Raw genomic sequence first — 14,023 nt, 5'->3', positions numbered from 1 at the left:
AGCAATTACAGAATTTCTGAAAAAATAATTATAATGAAAAATTACTTATCAAAATATATGAGATATATTTAATCAGTGAACAATGGAAAGTTCATAGCGTTAAAAACATATAGCAGTAAAAAATAGAAAATCCACCATAGAAAATTCATATGGACTCTCAAGGGACCCCAAATAGCCAAAACAAACTTGAGAAAAAAGAACAAAACTGGAGGACTCACACTTTCTAATTTTAAACCTTACTACAAAGCCACAGTAATCAAAAAGGTGTGGTATAGGCATTGGGATAGACATATGTCATATGTGAATAGACTATATGAATAGAATAGAAAGCCCAAAATAAATCCTGGTCAAATGATTTTTACAAGGGTCCCAAGACCATTCAATGGGGAAAGGACAATTTTTCAACAAATGGTGCTGGGAAAACTGGACATCAACATGCAAAGGAATGAAGTTGGACTCTTACCTAAGAGCATATACAAAAATTAACTCAAAATGGATCAAGGAACTGAATGTGAGACCTAAAACAATAACACTCCTAGAATAAAACATAGAACAAAAGCTTCACAACATTGGATTTGGCAAGAATTTCTTGGATATGGTACCTAAGGCATAGGTAACAAAAGAAAAAATAGACAAATTGGACTTTATGGAAATTAAAAACATTTGTCCATGAAAAGACAGTTTCAACAGAGTGAAAAGGAAACCCACAGAATGGGAAAAAATGTATGCAAATCATATATCTGATAAGGGAGTAATATCAAAAATACATAGAAAACTTCTAAAACTCAACAACAAAACTGGGCCAACGACTTGAATATCTTCCAAGGAAGATATAGGAATGGCCAATGAACATACATAAAGATAATCAATATCATTAATCATTAGGGAAATGCAAATCAAAACTACAATGAGATACCACCTCACACCCATTATGAAGGCTACGATAAAAAAAACAGAAAACAGGGGCCGCCCGGTGGTGTAAGCGGTTAAGTGTGCACACTCTGCTATGGTGGCCTGGGGTTCACCGGTTTGGATCCAGGGCGTGCACCAATGCACTGCTTGTCGAGCCATGCTGTGGCGGCATCCCATATAAAGTAGAGGAAGATGGGCATGGATGTTAGCTCAGGGCCAGTCTTCCTCAGAAAAAAAAGGAAGATTGGCAACAGATGTTAGCTCAGGGCTAATCTTCCTCACCAAAAAAACGTAAGGGGATGGAGAAAGATATACCATGCTAAATAACCAAAAGAAAGCTGGAGTGGCTATATTAATTTCAGCAGAACAGATCACAGGACAGGGAAAGTTATTAAGGGTAAAGAAGGGTATTACATAGTGACAAAGGGGTCAATTGTTCAAGAAGACAACAATCTTTAATGTGTGAGGCAAAAGCTAACAGGACTACAAGGAGAAATAGACGAATCTACTCTTACAGTTGGAGGCTTCAACACCTTTCTATCAGTAATGGACAGATCCAGGAGGCAGAAAACCAGCAAGAACATAGTTGAGCTGAACAACATCACCAATCCTCTGGATCTAACTGACGTCTATAGAATACCTCATCCAACAACAGCAGGATATACCTCCTCTAAAGCTCACACAGAATATTCACCAAGATAGGCCACATTCTAGACCACAAAATACACCCTAAATTTTAAAAGAACAATAATCATAAAAGGATGCTCTCAGATCACAATGAAATAGAAATCAACAACAGAACGATAGTTGGAAAACCCCAAAATATTTTGGAGAGTGAACCACACACTTCTAAATAACACATGAGTCAAAGAAGAAGTCTCAAGAGAAATTTATAAAATATTTTGAACTAATAAAAAATTAAAAAACAACTGATCAAAATTGTGGGATGTAGTGAACGCAGTGCTTAGATGGAAATTTGTATCATTGAATGAATATATTAGAAAAGCAGAAAATCTAAAACTAGTAATATAAACTTCTACTTAGGAAAGTAGAAAAAGAAGAACAAATGAAATCCAAAGTAAGTGGAAGGAAAGAAATAATAAAAACTACAGCAGAGAGCAATGACCTTGAAAATAGGAGATCAAGAGATAAAATCAACGAAACCAAAAGTTGGTTCTTTGAAAAGATCAATAAAATTGATAAATCTCTAGCCAGGTTAATTAAGGAAAAAAAAAAAGAAGACTCAAAAGACACAAATTACTAATATCAAATAAAAGGGGGCCATCACTACTGATCCTATGGACATTAAAAAGATAACACAGGAATATTGAGAACAACTCTATGCTTACAAATTTAATGCCTGGGATGAAATGGAGCGATTTTTTGAGAGATGCAATCTACCAAAACTCAACAAGAGAAATAGATAATCTGAATAGGCCTATATATATTAAAGAAATTAAATCAAGAATTACTAACCTTCCAAAATAGAAAAGACCAGGCCTACGTGATTTCACTGGTGAATTCTGCCAAACATTTACGGAAGAAATTATGCCAATACTCTACAATCTCTTCCAGAAACTAAAAGCAGACAGACTACTTCCTAACTCCTTTTCTGAGGCCAAACATTATGCTACTACCAAAACTAGACAAAAACATTACAAGAAAGGAAAACTATAAACCAATATCTCTCACGAACATAGATGCAAAAATCCTCAATGAAATACTAGCAAATCAAATCCAACAACACATAAAAGGAATTAGACACCATGACCAAGTGGGATTTATTCCAGGGATGCAAGGCTGGTTCAACATTCAAAAAACAATTAACATAATCTATCACAACGACAAGAAGAAAAGTCATATCACCATATCCAAAGATGTAGAAAAAGTATTTAACAAAATCCAACTCCCATTCGTGATTTAAAAAAAAACAACTCTCAGTAAACTAGGAATACAGGGGGAACTTCCTCAACTTGACAAAGAAAATCTACAAACACCATATAGCTTACATCATACTTAAAGGTGAGAAACTAGATGCTTTCCCACTAAGATCAGATACAAAGCAAGATATCCCCCCTTATCACTCCTGTTCAACATTGTACTAGAAGTCCTAGTTAATGCAATAAGATAAGAAAAGAAAAGATATACAGATTGGGTAGGAAGAAATAAAACTGACTTTGTTCATAGATGGCATTGTTCTACAGATGTCTCTGTAGAAAATCCCAAAGAATCAACAAAAAACTCCTAGAATGAATAGGCAATTATGGCAAGGTTGCAGGACACAAGGTTAATATACAAAATTCAATAGCTTTCCTATATACTACCAATAAATAATTGGAATTTGAAATTTAAAACACAATGCCATCAACATTAGCATCAAAACAATGAAGTACTAAGGTATAAACCTACAAAATATGTACAAAACCTGTATGAGGAAAATTATAAAACTCTGATGAAAGAAATCAACAAAGATCTAAATAAATTGAGAGATAATCCATGTACATGGATAGAAAGACTCAATACTGTTTTCTTAGCTAGATCTATAGATTGAATGCAATCACAATAAAAAAAGTCAAGTTATTTTGTGGGTATCAACACACCAATTCTAAAGTTTATAGGGAAAGGCAAAAGACCCAGATTAGCCAATACAACATTAAAGGAGAACAACACAGTCAGAGGACTGACACTGCCCAACTTCAAGATTCATTCTAAAACTACAGTCATCAAGACAGTCTGGTATTGGTGAAAAAAGAGACGAATAGATCAATGGAACAGAATAGAAAGCCTCAAAATAGACGCACAAAAATATAACCACTGATCTCTGACCAAGAAGCAAAGACAATTCAATGGAGAAAGGATAGTCTTTTCAACAAACGCTGCTGGAACAACTGGACACCCACATGCAAAAAAAAAAAAAATTTCTAGATATAGATCTCACACCTTTCACAAATATTAACTTAATATGGACACGAGACCTAAATGTAAAACTCTAAAACTCCTAAAAAATAACATATGAGGAAATCTATGTGACCTGGGGTTTGGCAATGACTTTTCAGACATAACATCAAAAACATGATCCATGAGAAAAAAAATGATAAGCTGGACTTCACTAAAATTAAAAACTTCTAAGAAAAAGACACAGTTAAGAGAACAAGAAGACAATCCTCATTTTTGGAGAAAATATTTACAAAAGACACTTCTGATAAAAGACTGGTATCCAAAATATACAAAGAGCTCTTAAAACTCAACAATAAGAAAAAAACAAACTGATTAAAAAGTAGACCAAAAACTTAAACAGAGACCTCACCAAAGAAGATATGCAGATAACAAATAAGCATATGAAAAGATGCTCCACATCATATGCTGTGAGGTTAATGCAAATTAAAAACAACAGTGAGATACCAATACACATCTATTAGAATGGTCAAAATCCAGAGCAGTGACAACATCAAACGCTGGTGAGAATGTGGAGCAACAGGAACTCTCATTCTTTGCTGGTGGGAATGCAAAATGGTACAGCCACTTTGGAAGACAATTTGGCAGATTCTTACAAAACTAAACATACTGTTAACATACCATCCAGCAATCATGATCCTTGGTATTTACTTATGTCCACACAAAAACCTGCACAAAAATGTTTGTAGCAGCTTTATTCAAAATTGCAAAAACGTGGAAGCAATCAAGATGTCCTTCAACAGGTGAATGGGTAAACAAACTGGTGCATCCATACAATAGAATAATATTTAGCAATAAAAAGAAATGAGCTATCAAGCCATGAAAATACATGGAAGACCTTTAAATGCACATTGCTAAGTGATAGAAACCAATCTGAAAAGGCTACAAACACCATGATTCCAAATAATGACGTTGAAAAGGCAAAACTATACAGACAGTAAAAAAATCAGTGGTTGCCAGGGGTTCAGGGAGAGGGAAGGAGAGATAAATAGGTGGAGCTCAGTGGAGTTTTCAGGGCAGTGAAACTATTCTGTATGATACTGTAATGTGGATACATATTGTTATACATTTGTCAAAACCCATACAGTGTGCAACAAAAAGAGTGAACCCTAAAGTAAACTAAGGACTATAGTTAATAATAATGTATCAATATTGGCTCATCAGTTATAACAAATGTACCACACTAATGCAAGATGTTAATAATAGGGGAATCTGTGGGGTGGGTGGTGCTGAGGAAGTACATGGGAACTCTCTGTGCTTTTTGCTCAAATTTTCCATAAACCTATAACTGTCTAAAAATCGTTTATTAATTTAAAAAAACACACTACAATGTCACTTTAAATAAATTAGTGTGCTTCTAGTACATGAATTGATAGATCAGTGGAATAGAAAAGAAAGCCCACAAATATGTCCAAGTATATATATAAATTTAGAATATGATAAAGATGGTTATCTCAAATCACTGGAAAAGATGGAACTTTTTAATAAGTGGTGATGAGACAACTGGACAACGATTTGGGAAAATTAGATCAACACCTCACATCACACATAAGAAGAAGCTCTAAATGGATCAGAGATCTAAACGCAAAAAGAACAAAACCCTTCAAGCACTAGAAGAAAGCATGGATGAATTTCTCTACAATCTGGGCATAGGGCCGTGATTCTCAACCAGGGACAACTTTGACCCCAGGGGACATTCAGTAATGTCTGCAGACATTCTCAGTTGCCACAACTGTCAGAGTTCTACTGGCATCGAGTGGATGGATGTCAGGGATGCAGCTACACCCTACAATGCACAGGACAGCTCCCCACAGCAGAGACATATCCAGGCTAATGTCATTGGTGCCACGGGTGAGATACCCTGGACTAGGGGAAGGCTTTTGACTATTACTCAATATCCAGATGCAATAAAAGAAAATATTGATAAATTTGACTAAAGAACAATTAAAATTTTTGACAAGATTTTATTTTGAACAAATGTAGCATTTAATCTTTTCCCTAATACTTTGCATTTTGTTTTTTATCATAATTACATAATACAAAGCAAATATAAAGATTTTTTTCACCAAGTCCTATGTAGATGCCTCCAAATCCACTCTTGTTTCCTCCAATGAGCCACACAAGCATTAACATTTTCTGTGTGGGCCATGATGCGAACAGGTTGAGAACTCCTGCTATAAATAATGCCCATTTCTGTCTTAATTGTTTCTAACCTGCTTATCTGAGTGTCTTCCTTACAATATCTGTGTTCATGTGGGCACGTGTGAGTGTGCATGTAGGTGTGTCTTGCAAATTTCCTGGGGCAAATATATTTGATATTTAACATTTATTCCATGCCAGACACTGTCCTAAGTGCTTTACATATATTACCATATTTAATCACCACCACAAACTATGAGATAGGTTCTTTTCCATCCCCATTTTACAGATGACACTGAGACAAAGCAGTAAGTCACCTGCCCAGTCACACTGCTAGTAAGCGGTGGAGCTGAGGAAGGATTAGCTAACTGCTTGATAAGTATTCTCCATATGGTGTTCACGAGAAGCCATGATGAATTGCTTAAAAAGCTTAACCTATTTCAACTTTTACTTTTGTTTTGCTGAAATAATTCATTTTTGAACTGAGCTTCTTCTATTTTATTTGATTTATTTTATTATTCTGTTAAGAGCACTTACCCTGAGATCTACCCACATAACAGATTTATAAGCGGACAACACAGTGTAGTGAACCTAGGGCACTGTGTTGCACAGCAGATCTCCAGAACTTACTCATCTGGCATAACTGAAACTTCACACCCATTGAAGGATTCCTGCTTTCCCCCTTCTTTTGAATGTGTGTCCATGTTTACTCTGTTCTCCTCTTCATTCCTATGTTGCATGAATGCTTTCAGCTTGTCATCATTACTGCAATCTCTAGGCAAAAAGCCATAGGCCATGTGTGCTTTGAAATATTAAATGCCCACTTGTTATGCTATATTGGTATTAGTAAAAATTGTATGTAATAAAACCTGTATAATATATAGAAAACTTCTGATAAGACCACCACTCTGGATGTAGCAAACTCCTCTAAAGGACGTGTATTTCATTGGAGCAGTGTGCATATAAGAGCTCCATTAGGACAAGAATTCTTTCTCTTTTCACACTGAGGCCTATTCCTCTAGACAGACACGGTACAGTGATGACAGTCTACAGCCTCAGGCAGCTCAAACCCAAGAACTACCTGTATGTTGATGCAGCATTTTGCTTATCTTCTTATCTGCTTAAGTGGTGGCCCTGAGGGCTGAATTCGAAAAGTATGGCGTGGTGGTACAAGAAACTGTACAAGTGGTAAAAGATGATTTTGTTGGCTTCACATGTCCCTTTTACATAAAGATCACGGGTGCTAGAAGAGAAAGTGGGGTAATGTCAATAAATGACTTAGATACTGGCAAACAAGTGTCTTTTGGCCCTCCTGTCACTGACCTGTTTATCTGGCAGTTGGTCTCCCGGCTGAAAGCACATTTCTTGAGTATGTCCAGGGTCATCAAGTTGATGTGCTCAAAGACCTCCACAATTGTGTCCTGAGTGTCACGAATCTTCTCCCACTTTCCCTGGCACAGGAGGTCAAATCAACAACATCACCATCATCAGACTGCCTGTATCTGAAGGCTCTGGCCTGATCCTGGCCTTATGATGTAGGGGAGATGACCCTGACCAAGCAGGAGCCAAAGGGCGTGTGAGTAAATAAGCCAAGTGCTTCCTTGGCATGAGGAAGGGGAAATGCACCCAGCTAGGTGAGAAAGAGCCTTGGACAAATCAGGTGTCTGGTAAACGGCTGAGTTAAGTATCTTTGGCCTTTCTATTATTACCATAACTCTGCTTTAAATAGATCAGAGACCCAGTAAAAAGACAGTCTGATACAGGACCCATAATTACAGGGCTTCCTCAGGCATCAGTCCCCAAATTGCTAGACACACCACCCCATCACTAGTCTCAACCACCATAACTACACTTAAATAAACTTGGAACATTAAAAAAAATTTTTTTTTTGATTCCATAGTAGGGGACAGAGAGAAGCATGAATAGGGGCTGTTGCAGGGAGCTTGCTCTCAGCCAAGTGCTGCCCATGTCCACTTTACTTCCCCCCAAAATGACCTACTAACACCCCCTTAAATGTTTTGTGGCTTAAACTGCCACAAAGTTCCCTGATGAACAGCCTCAAAGCTGGAGCCTCTCTGGAACACCTCAGCAGAGGGAGGAGCTGTGAGAGGAATCTCAGGGAAACAAGAGACTGAGAAGTGAGGAAGATGCAAGTGGTTTATCAAAATGGAGATAAACTCAAATACCACCACCAGCTGGTTTGCAATTGTGCATAAGGCTGCACAGCACCCAAATTAGAAGACCACGGCCCCCTCTAGCCTGCACCCAAGCTGTCTCCCTCAGGAACTCACACGGGTATTTTCACCACAACCCAGCAAAGTTCAGGTTAAATCTACTTTGTGAGCTTGGCTGAGAACCCAGCCAACCAGCTGGTAACAGAGGATCTATGGAAAAGGGATGGGTTTGCAGAAGGTGGAGGGAACCTTAGGCTTTGTCTGTGGTGTTTGAAGTGTGTATGATGAAACTGTATTCATGAATCACTTGTCTGATTTTTAAATAAGTACTATTTAAAAATATATCACGTACAGTGGAGTTTTGGAATAGAACTCATTTGTACATCAGGGACCGCCCATAGGAATGTTCCTCTGCAACGTCCTCCTTCCCGTTTGGAAGGGCTCAAGTCAGCTCCCAACGATCATCTTCTGTCTACAAGAGGAAACTCTCATCTGCGACTTCAATGTAGACACTTATCCTTGGCTAGGACCTTTACAGCCTTCAGGCGAGTCCATTCCGAACTCCACACCTTTGTTCATGCTGACTCACTCTGCCTAGGATTCCCCCATCCATATTATCCACATATTCAAGTCCAGCTCAGATTTCATGGTAAATTGGAGTCTCCTCTAAATCTGAAGCTGTTATAGATGGTCCTGGTTTCCTTACCTGGCACCTACAGCACTTCCCGTCTGAATCTTATTACTCAGTCCTTGGTTTACTGCCATAGGATCTCAAAATGTATCTAAGACAGACTACCAGATCTTTGTCTTTTTTAATCACACAAAGAATCATCGCAAAGGTTTACATAGACACCTATTGCTCAGTGGGTACTTGCACATCAGTTAATTTCTAGAAATCATTCCCCTTTCACTCTCACTGCCCACTGAACATAGGTCTAATCTATTCCCTGTTGGTAGCATTTTGCAACACACCAGAGCACTTTTGTGCCTTCACTTACCAGCATTGTGTTCACAGAATGAGCCATCACCTCGGCATATGATTTCAAGATGTTAAAATTGAATCCAGGAGTTAGTAGGCTACGGTGCTGGAACCACTTGGGTCTATCGAGACTCACTAGTCCTTTTCCTTGAGACCAAAAGGCACAAAACCTCATGCCACTTTATTAGATGAGATGAGGAAGGAGAGGTGAGGAACACAGTCATCACAGAGTGACCGTGACGCACAGCTAGTCATGACATGGTGGACTATCAAAGTAGTGCTCATCTATTAAGATTGAGCTGAGTTTTGATGCTTACATCTGGGATGGATGTGTTTAGCATTGTGAGAAAGACCCCAAGTTTCAAAGCCTGATGAAAGTGCTAATCCTGAAATCACTATTTACTACCTGTTTAGTATAGTCATATGTCACTTAACCATGGGGATGCATTCTAAAAAATGTGTTGTTAGGTGATTTCGTGGATGTGCGAACCTCATAGAGTGTACTTACACAAACCTAGATGGTATAGCCTACTACACACCTACGCAACATGGTACTAATCTTATGAGACCACCATTGTATATGCAGTCCGTCATTGACTGAAATGTCATAATGTGGCACATGACTGTAATTGAGTATGTCACTTAACCTTCCTGAGTCTTGGTTTTCTCAATGATAAAGTGTGATAATAAATATCTACTTCACTGTGTTGCTGTGCACATTACTTGAAGGTGTATACGTAAGGCACTGTGGGAGATCAAGATTTGGCCACCCTGACATATATCTCTTTACCTTGATTGTTTTCTCTGACGGACATTTGACTTCCCCCACTAACTGCCTAAAGAATTTGACATAGTAACTCCTTCCTGGAACAGATCTTCCATCTGATGGCAGTAATATAATGTAAAATAGATGTTACAATAGGAAAGGCACCAACAAGCCCATCTTATCGGAAATACTTTCTCTCTGGCCACATGCTCTGGAGGTCCCTCTGAGGAGTTGCCACACAAACATTTACATTTATAAGGTAAATCTCCATTTGTAAAGGTATCTCCCTCTCTGTATAGGGAAGAGGAGGGATGACCTCATTTATAGAAACTTATCAATGTGAAAAGTGAGGCCTTAAATCTGCATAGTAACCTTACTCTTGTTTACTGTGCTTTAGTGGTAATCTCCTGTAACTGACTCCCCCAACACCCAACATCCTCCTTTGTCTTTAGCTGAACATGGTATTTAAGATGAGAATTTCTGCTATTGTGTTGAGAAACGCAGTGTCCCTGGTTTCTCCATGTATACATGTTATTAAACTTGGTATTATTTTCTCCTGATAACCTGTCTTGTTAATTATTTGGCCAGCCATAAGAACCTTAAGGGAAAGGGCAGAGGGGGATTCACCCTCTTCCCCCACAGCACCTAGTCTGGTCTCTAGCTCTAAGTAGACACACAACAAATATTCATCTCCTCTCCACTCCAAACCAATCCATACACTACACTGGGAACACAAAATTCACAAGGAATTGGACAAGAGGTTCCACTCTGTCCCCAGATATCCCTTCCTTGAGCCCTAGTCTGTGCTTCATACCTGGAAGTGATACAAAGTGGAAACACTCATCAATGCTGAGCCTCACAATCTTCTGTTACCAGGGGGTCAGGAAAGATTAGGCTTTAAAAAGACCTTCACGTTCTTAATATATAATTGCCATCATTCACTGAGTGCTTCCAACATGCCAGGCTTGCAATGCATGCCCAGCGGTGGTAAAATGCAGCCATTACACTAAGTGCTGAAAATTTGTGTTTCATTCAATCCTCACAACAGCCCAGAGATGAAACTCATTCTCATTTTCAAAGAGGAGGAGAAGGAGGCTTAGAGAGATGAGATGACTTCCCCAAGATCACACTCATTGGTCAGTGGGGGGTCGGTTCAAATCCAAGTAGCTCTGATTCCAGCACCTACGTTCTTTCATTTAATTCCTTCCTTGTCTAACACAAATACCAATTATAGGACAAAAAGGCCTAATTCATCTGCTCATGGAATGCTACCAAACTGTACTTCAGAGCAAAATTTTGCTGATTTGCATATGAAAATAGAGGAACTCCAAAAGAAAGAAACAGATCCAAGAAAGCAAGTGAGAAGAAAGGCTAAATGAAGAATATGGATACTGAGGCTGCAGTTTGAAAGACAGAGGTGGGACACATTCTCACATAAGCTGCCCTGAGAATGAGACTTTGGGGAGAGAAGTGGACGAGGAGGGCTCCTAGGAAGCTGTGCTGTGCTGACCTTAGTGGTCCCTCTTGACCTTCCCCTGGATAACTTGCAGTGTAGACCCACCATACTCCTGACGCATGTGAATTCTGATTTCAGTTTCCTTGGAACGCTGTCCCATGGAAAGGGGACTTCAAGTGAGAGAGTGGGGCACCCTCTCTTTTGCACATACATACCAAGACACGGAATCAAGAACTTGTACAGGTTCTTGGACTTGGGATCTACAGAGTGAAGCAGAGGAAACAGAAGACAGCATTAGAGGAAAGTTACCAGTCACGGCTGGTGACGGTTCTCTTCATTTGTGTGCACTAACCACAAACAGTGAGCAAAAGGGGACCCAGGGCTCACTTCCTGCAGCCCTTGGCAGGCCCAGGGAAACCCCAAGTCTTCGTTCAGGAACCAGACAATAAGAAGCCCATGAGACAGACAGGTACACAAACCCAGATTCTTCCCTTGTTCACACATCCTCCAACAGACACAGAGATTGCCCAGGAGGCACAAGTTTCCAGAACAGGAGTTGAGACAACATATCATATCCTTTCTGGAAAGCAAATGAATTATTAGAGCAGGGGTGGCAGACACCAGAGAGTGAGGCACTAATGCCTCCTGGGGTTCTCGGGAACTCTCACTGGACGTGCTTTACAGCTCTTGGCCTTTAAGAGATGAGCTTGAGACGAATCAGCTGGGGGATGGGGAAACATGGAGACTTTCAGGAAAGGCTGTTCTTTTATTAGGTTTTACTAAGAGGAATGGAGACAAGGGCACAGGGAAGAAAGATGAGAACATTAGACCTTAGTTTTACAGAGTTCATGGAGTGAAAACTGGACATTTTAATTTTGTGCTATGAGATAATCCACCATGGAAGCCTTGAAAAAGGGTTGGATGGGGACTCAGATGACTCATGCCCCAGGAGGGGACACAGTTGAGAAATAGGCAGAAAACAAAACAAAATCTGGACCACAATCAAGAGGGTAGACTAGTAAATTAATGACCCGGCACTCAGGTTTACATACTGAACAGCAGAGGCAGAGCCAATTCTGAATCCCCTGAAGATTTCTGCTCAAGAAAGGCCTGGGGGTGGGGAGTGTTGCTGACACCAAACACACAAAAGCAAGAGAGGCAATGAAGCTCCTGGTTATCTGGTGGTGTCACCTGGGCTCTAAGATACATTGACCTAAAAGGGCCCATGAGAGCCTGAACTAGACGGGGGAGTGGGGAACACAGGACTCCCTTCGGGATTGGTGGGAAACCCCTCACGCTTTCTCCACTGTCTCTTAAAGGCCCAATAGTGATCTCTGCTGCAGAATTCCTTTAGAATCCTGCTTGTGGCTTGTGCATATCTGATTCCTTCTGAATTCATCTCCTACCCAATTGCATGGGCTCTGAAGATCCCAGCAGAAAATTCACAGCCAGGAGAGGATTGTGGAGGAAACGGCCAGGGATTCATTTCATACCAGGAATGCCCCTGGGAACAGTTTCAGCCAGGTGTCTCTTGAGGCCTTTCCTCCCACACACCCCTGCCCCCAGAGACTTACTCAGTCCCAAAGGAGGTAGTGGATTCCAGATATACAGCTGACTCAGCCCCAGCCGCTGTCATTGTTCTCACTGCCACCAGGTGACACTGTTGGAAACTGGTTTTGCTCCCTGTCAGTCCACCTGGGAGTGGTGCTGAGGGACCACTGAGCCTGCCCAAGCTTCCGTCAGGGGTCCCACCTATGGGGTTGCCAAGGTCACAGCTCTTTTTAGTTGACACCCCCTCCCCATTTCAGCCACTGTTCCTCAAAGCACCGCACCAGGAAAAGCTACCAGAACCAGCCAGAAACAGAGGCAAAAATCATTCCTTCCCCTAAAAACTCCTAAGTCCTCATGTTGAGTGTAGTGCCCAGTCGAGAACTTCCCTTTGCATGCGGTAATGTTATTTCAATGGAATCACTGCCCTGCCCTCCACTGAGACCATCAGGACCACCTTCTTGATCCCCCAGATCTCCCTCACTTCCAACTATGCAGCTGAGGATGCACTACTCGTGCCTTCCTCACCTGTCTGTGCACAGAGCTCTGACTTGGAGAGGGACAGATTCTGCCAAATCTCACAACCAAAAGGTCCTATTACACCCTGAGGTGTCCCAGATCAGTGGTTACCTGTTCTCCCACAACTCAAGGGACTCTCATAGGATGAAGAGAGTAGCTTCAAGGTGGGCATCTGCTTCTTCTGTGGAGGCAGCTGAAGATTTCTCAGTTAAGACTGTGCAGCTCTTGTAGCTACACGAATGGAGGAGGCAGGAATAATCTCAGAGGAAGGTGTATTAGTTTTCCATTACTCTTGTAACAAATTACCCCACACTTAGTGGCTTAAAGTAACACTAATTTATTATCTCACAGGTCTGTAGACCAGAAGTCCAACATGGGTCTCGCTGGGCTAAAATCAAGGTGTCAGCAGGGCTGCATTTCTACAGGAGGTTCCTAGAGGAGAATACATTTCCTTGCTTTTTACAGCTTTTATAGACCACCCATATTCCTTGGTTCATGGACACCTTCTTCCATCTCCAAAGCCAACATCTCTCTGACCCTTCCTCTGTAGTCATGTCTTCCTCTGACCACAGCCA

The 14,023-nt window shown here is 40.4% G+C and overlaps 1 pseudogene; it reads right to left on the bottom strand.

Annotated features, from left to right (window-relative positions):
* LOC101408181 (cytochrome P450 4X1-like) overlaps positions 1-13,620 on the bottom strand; it is a 29,319-nt pseudogene extending 15,699 nt beyond the window's left edge.
* Positions 13,621-14,023: the final 403 nt, after the last annotated feature.

Source organism: Ceratotherium simum, chromosome 22, assembly GCF_057802395.1.
Source record: "Ceratotherium simum simum isolate JZ-2026a chromosome 22, ASM5780239v1, whole genome shotgun sequence".
Lineage (NCBI taxonomy): Eukaryota > Metazoa > Chordata > Mammalia > Perissodactyla > Rhinocerotidae > Ceratotherium > Ceratotherium simum.
The sequence above is the reverse complement of the archived record's forward strand: the minus strand, read 5'-3'. Positions and strand labels throughout refer to the sequence as shown.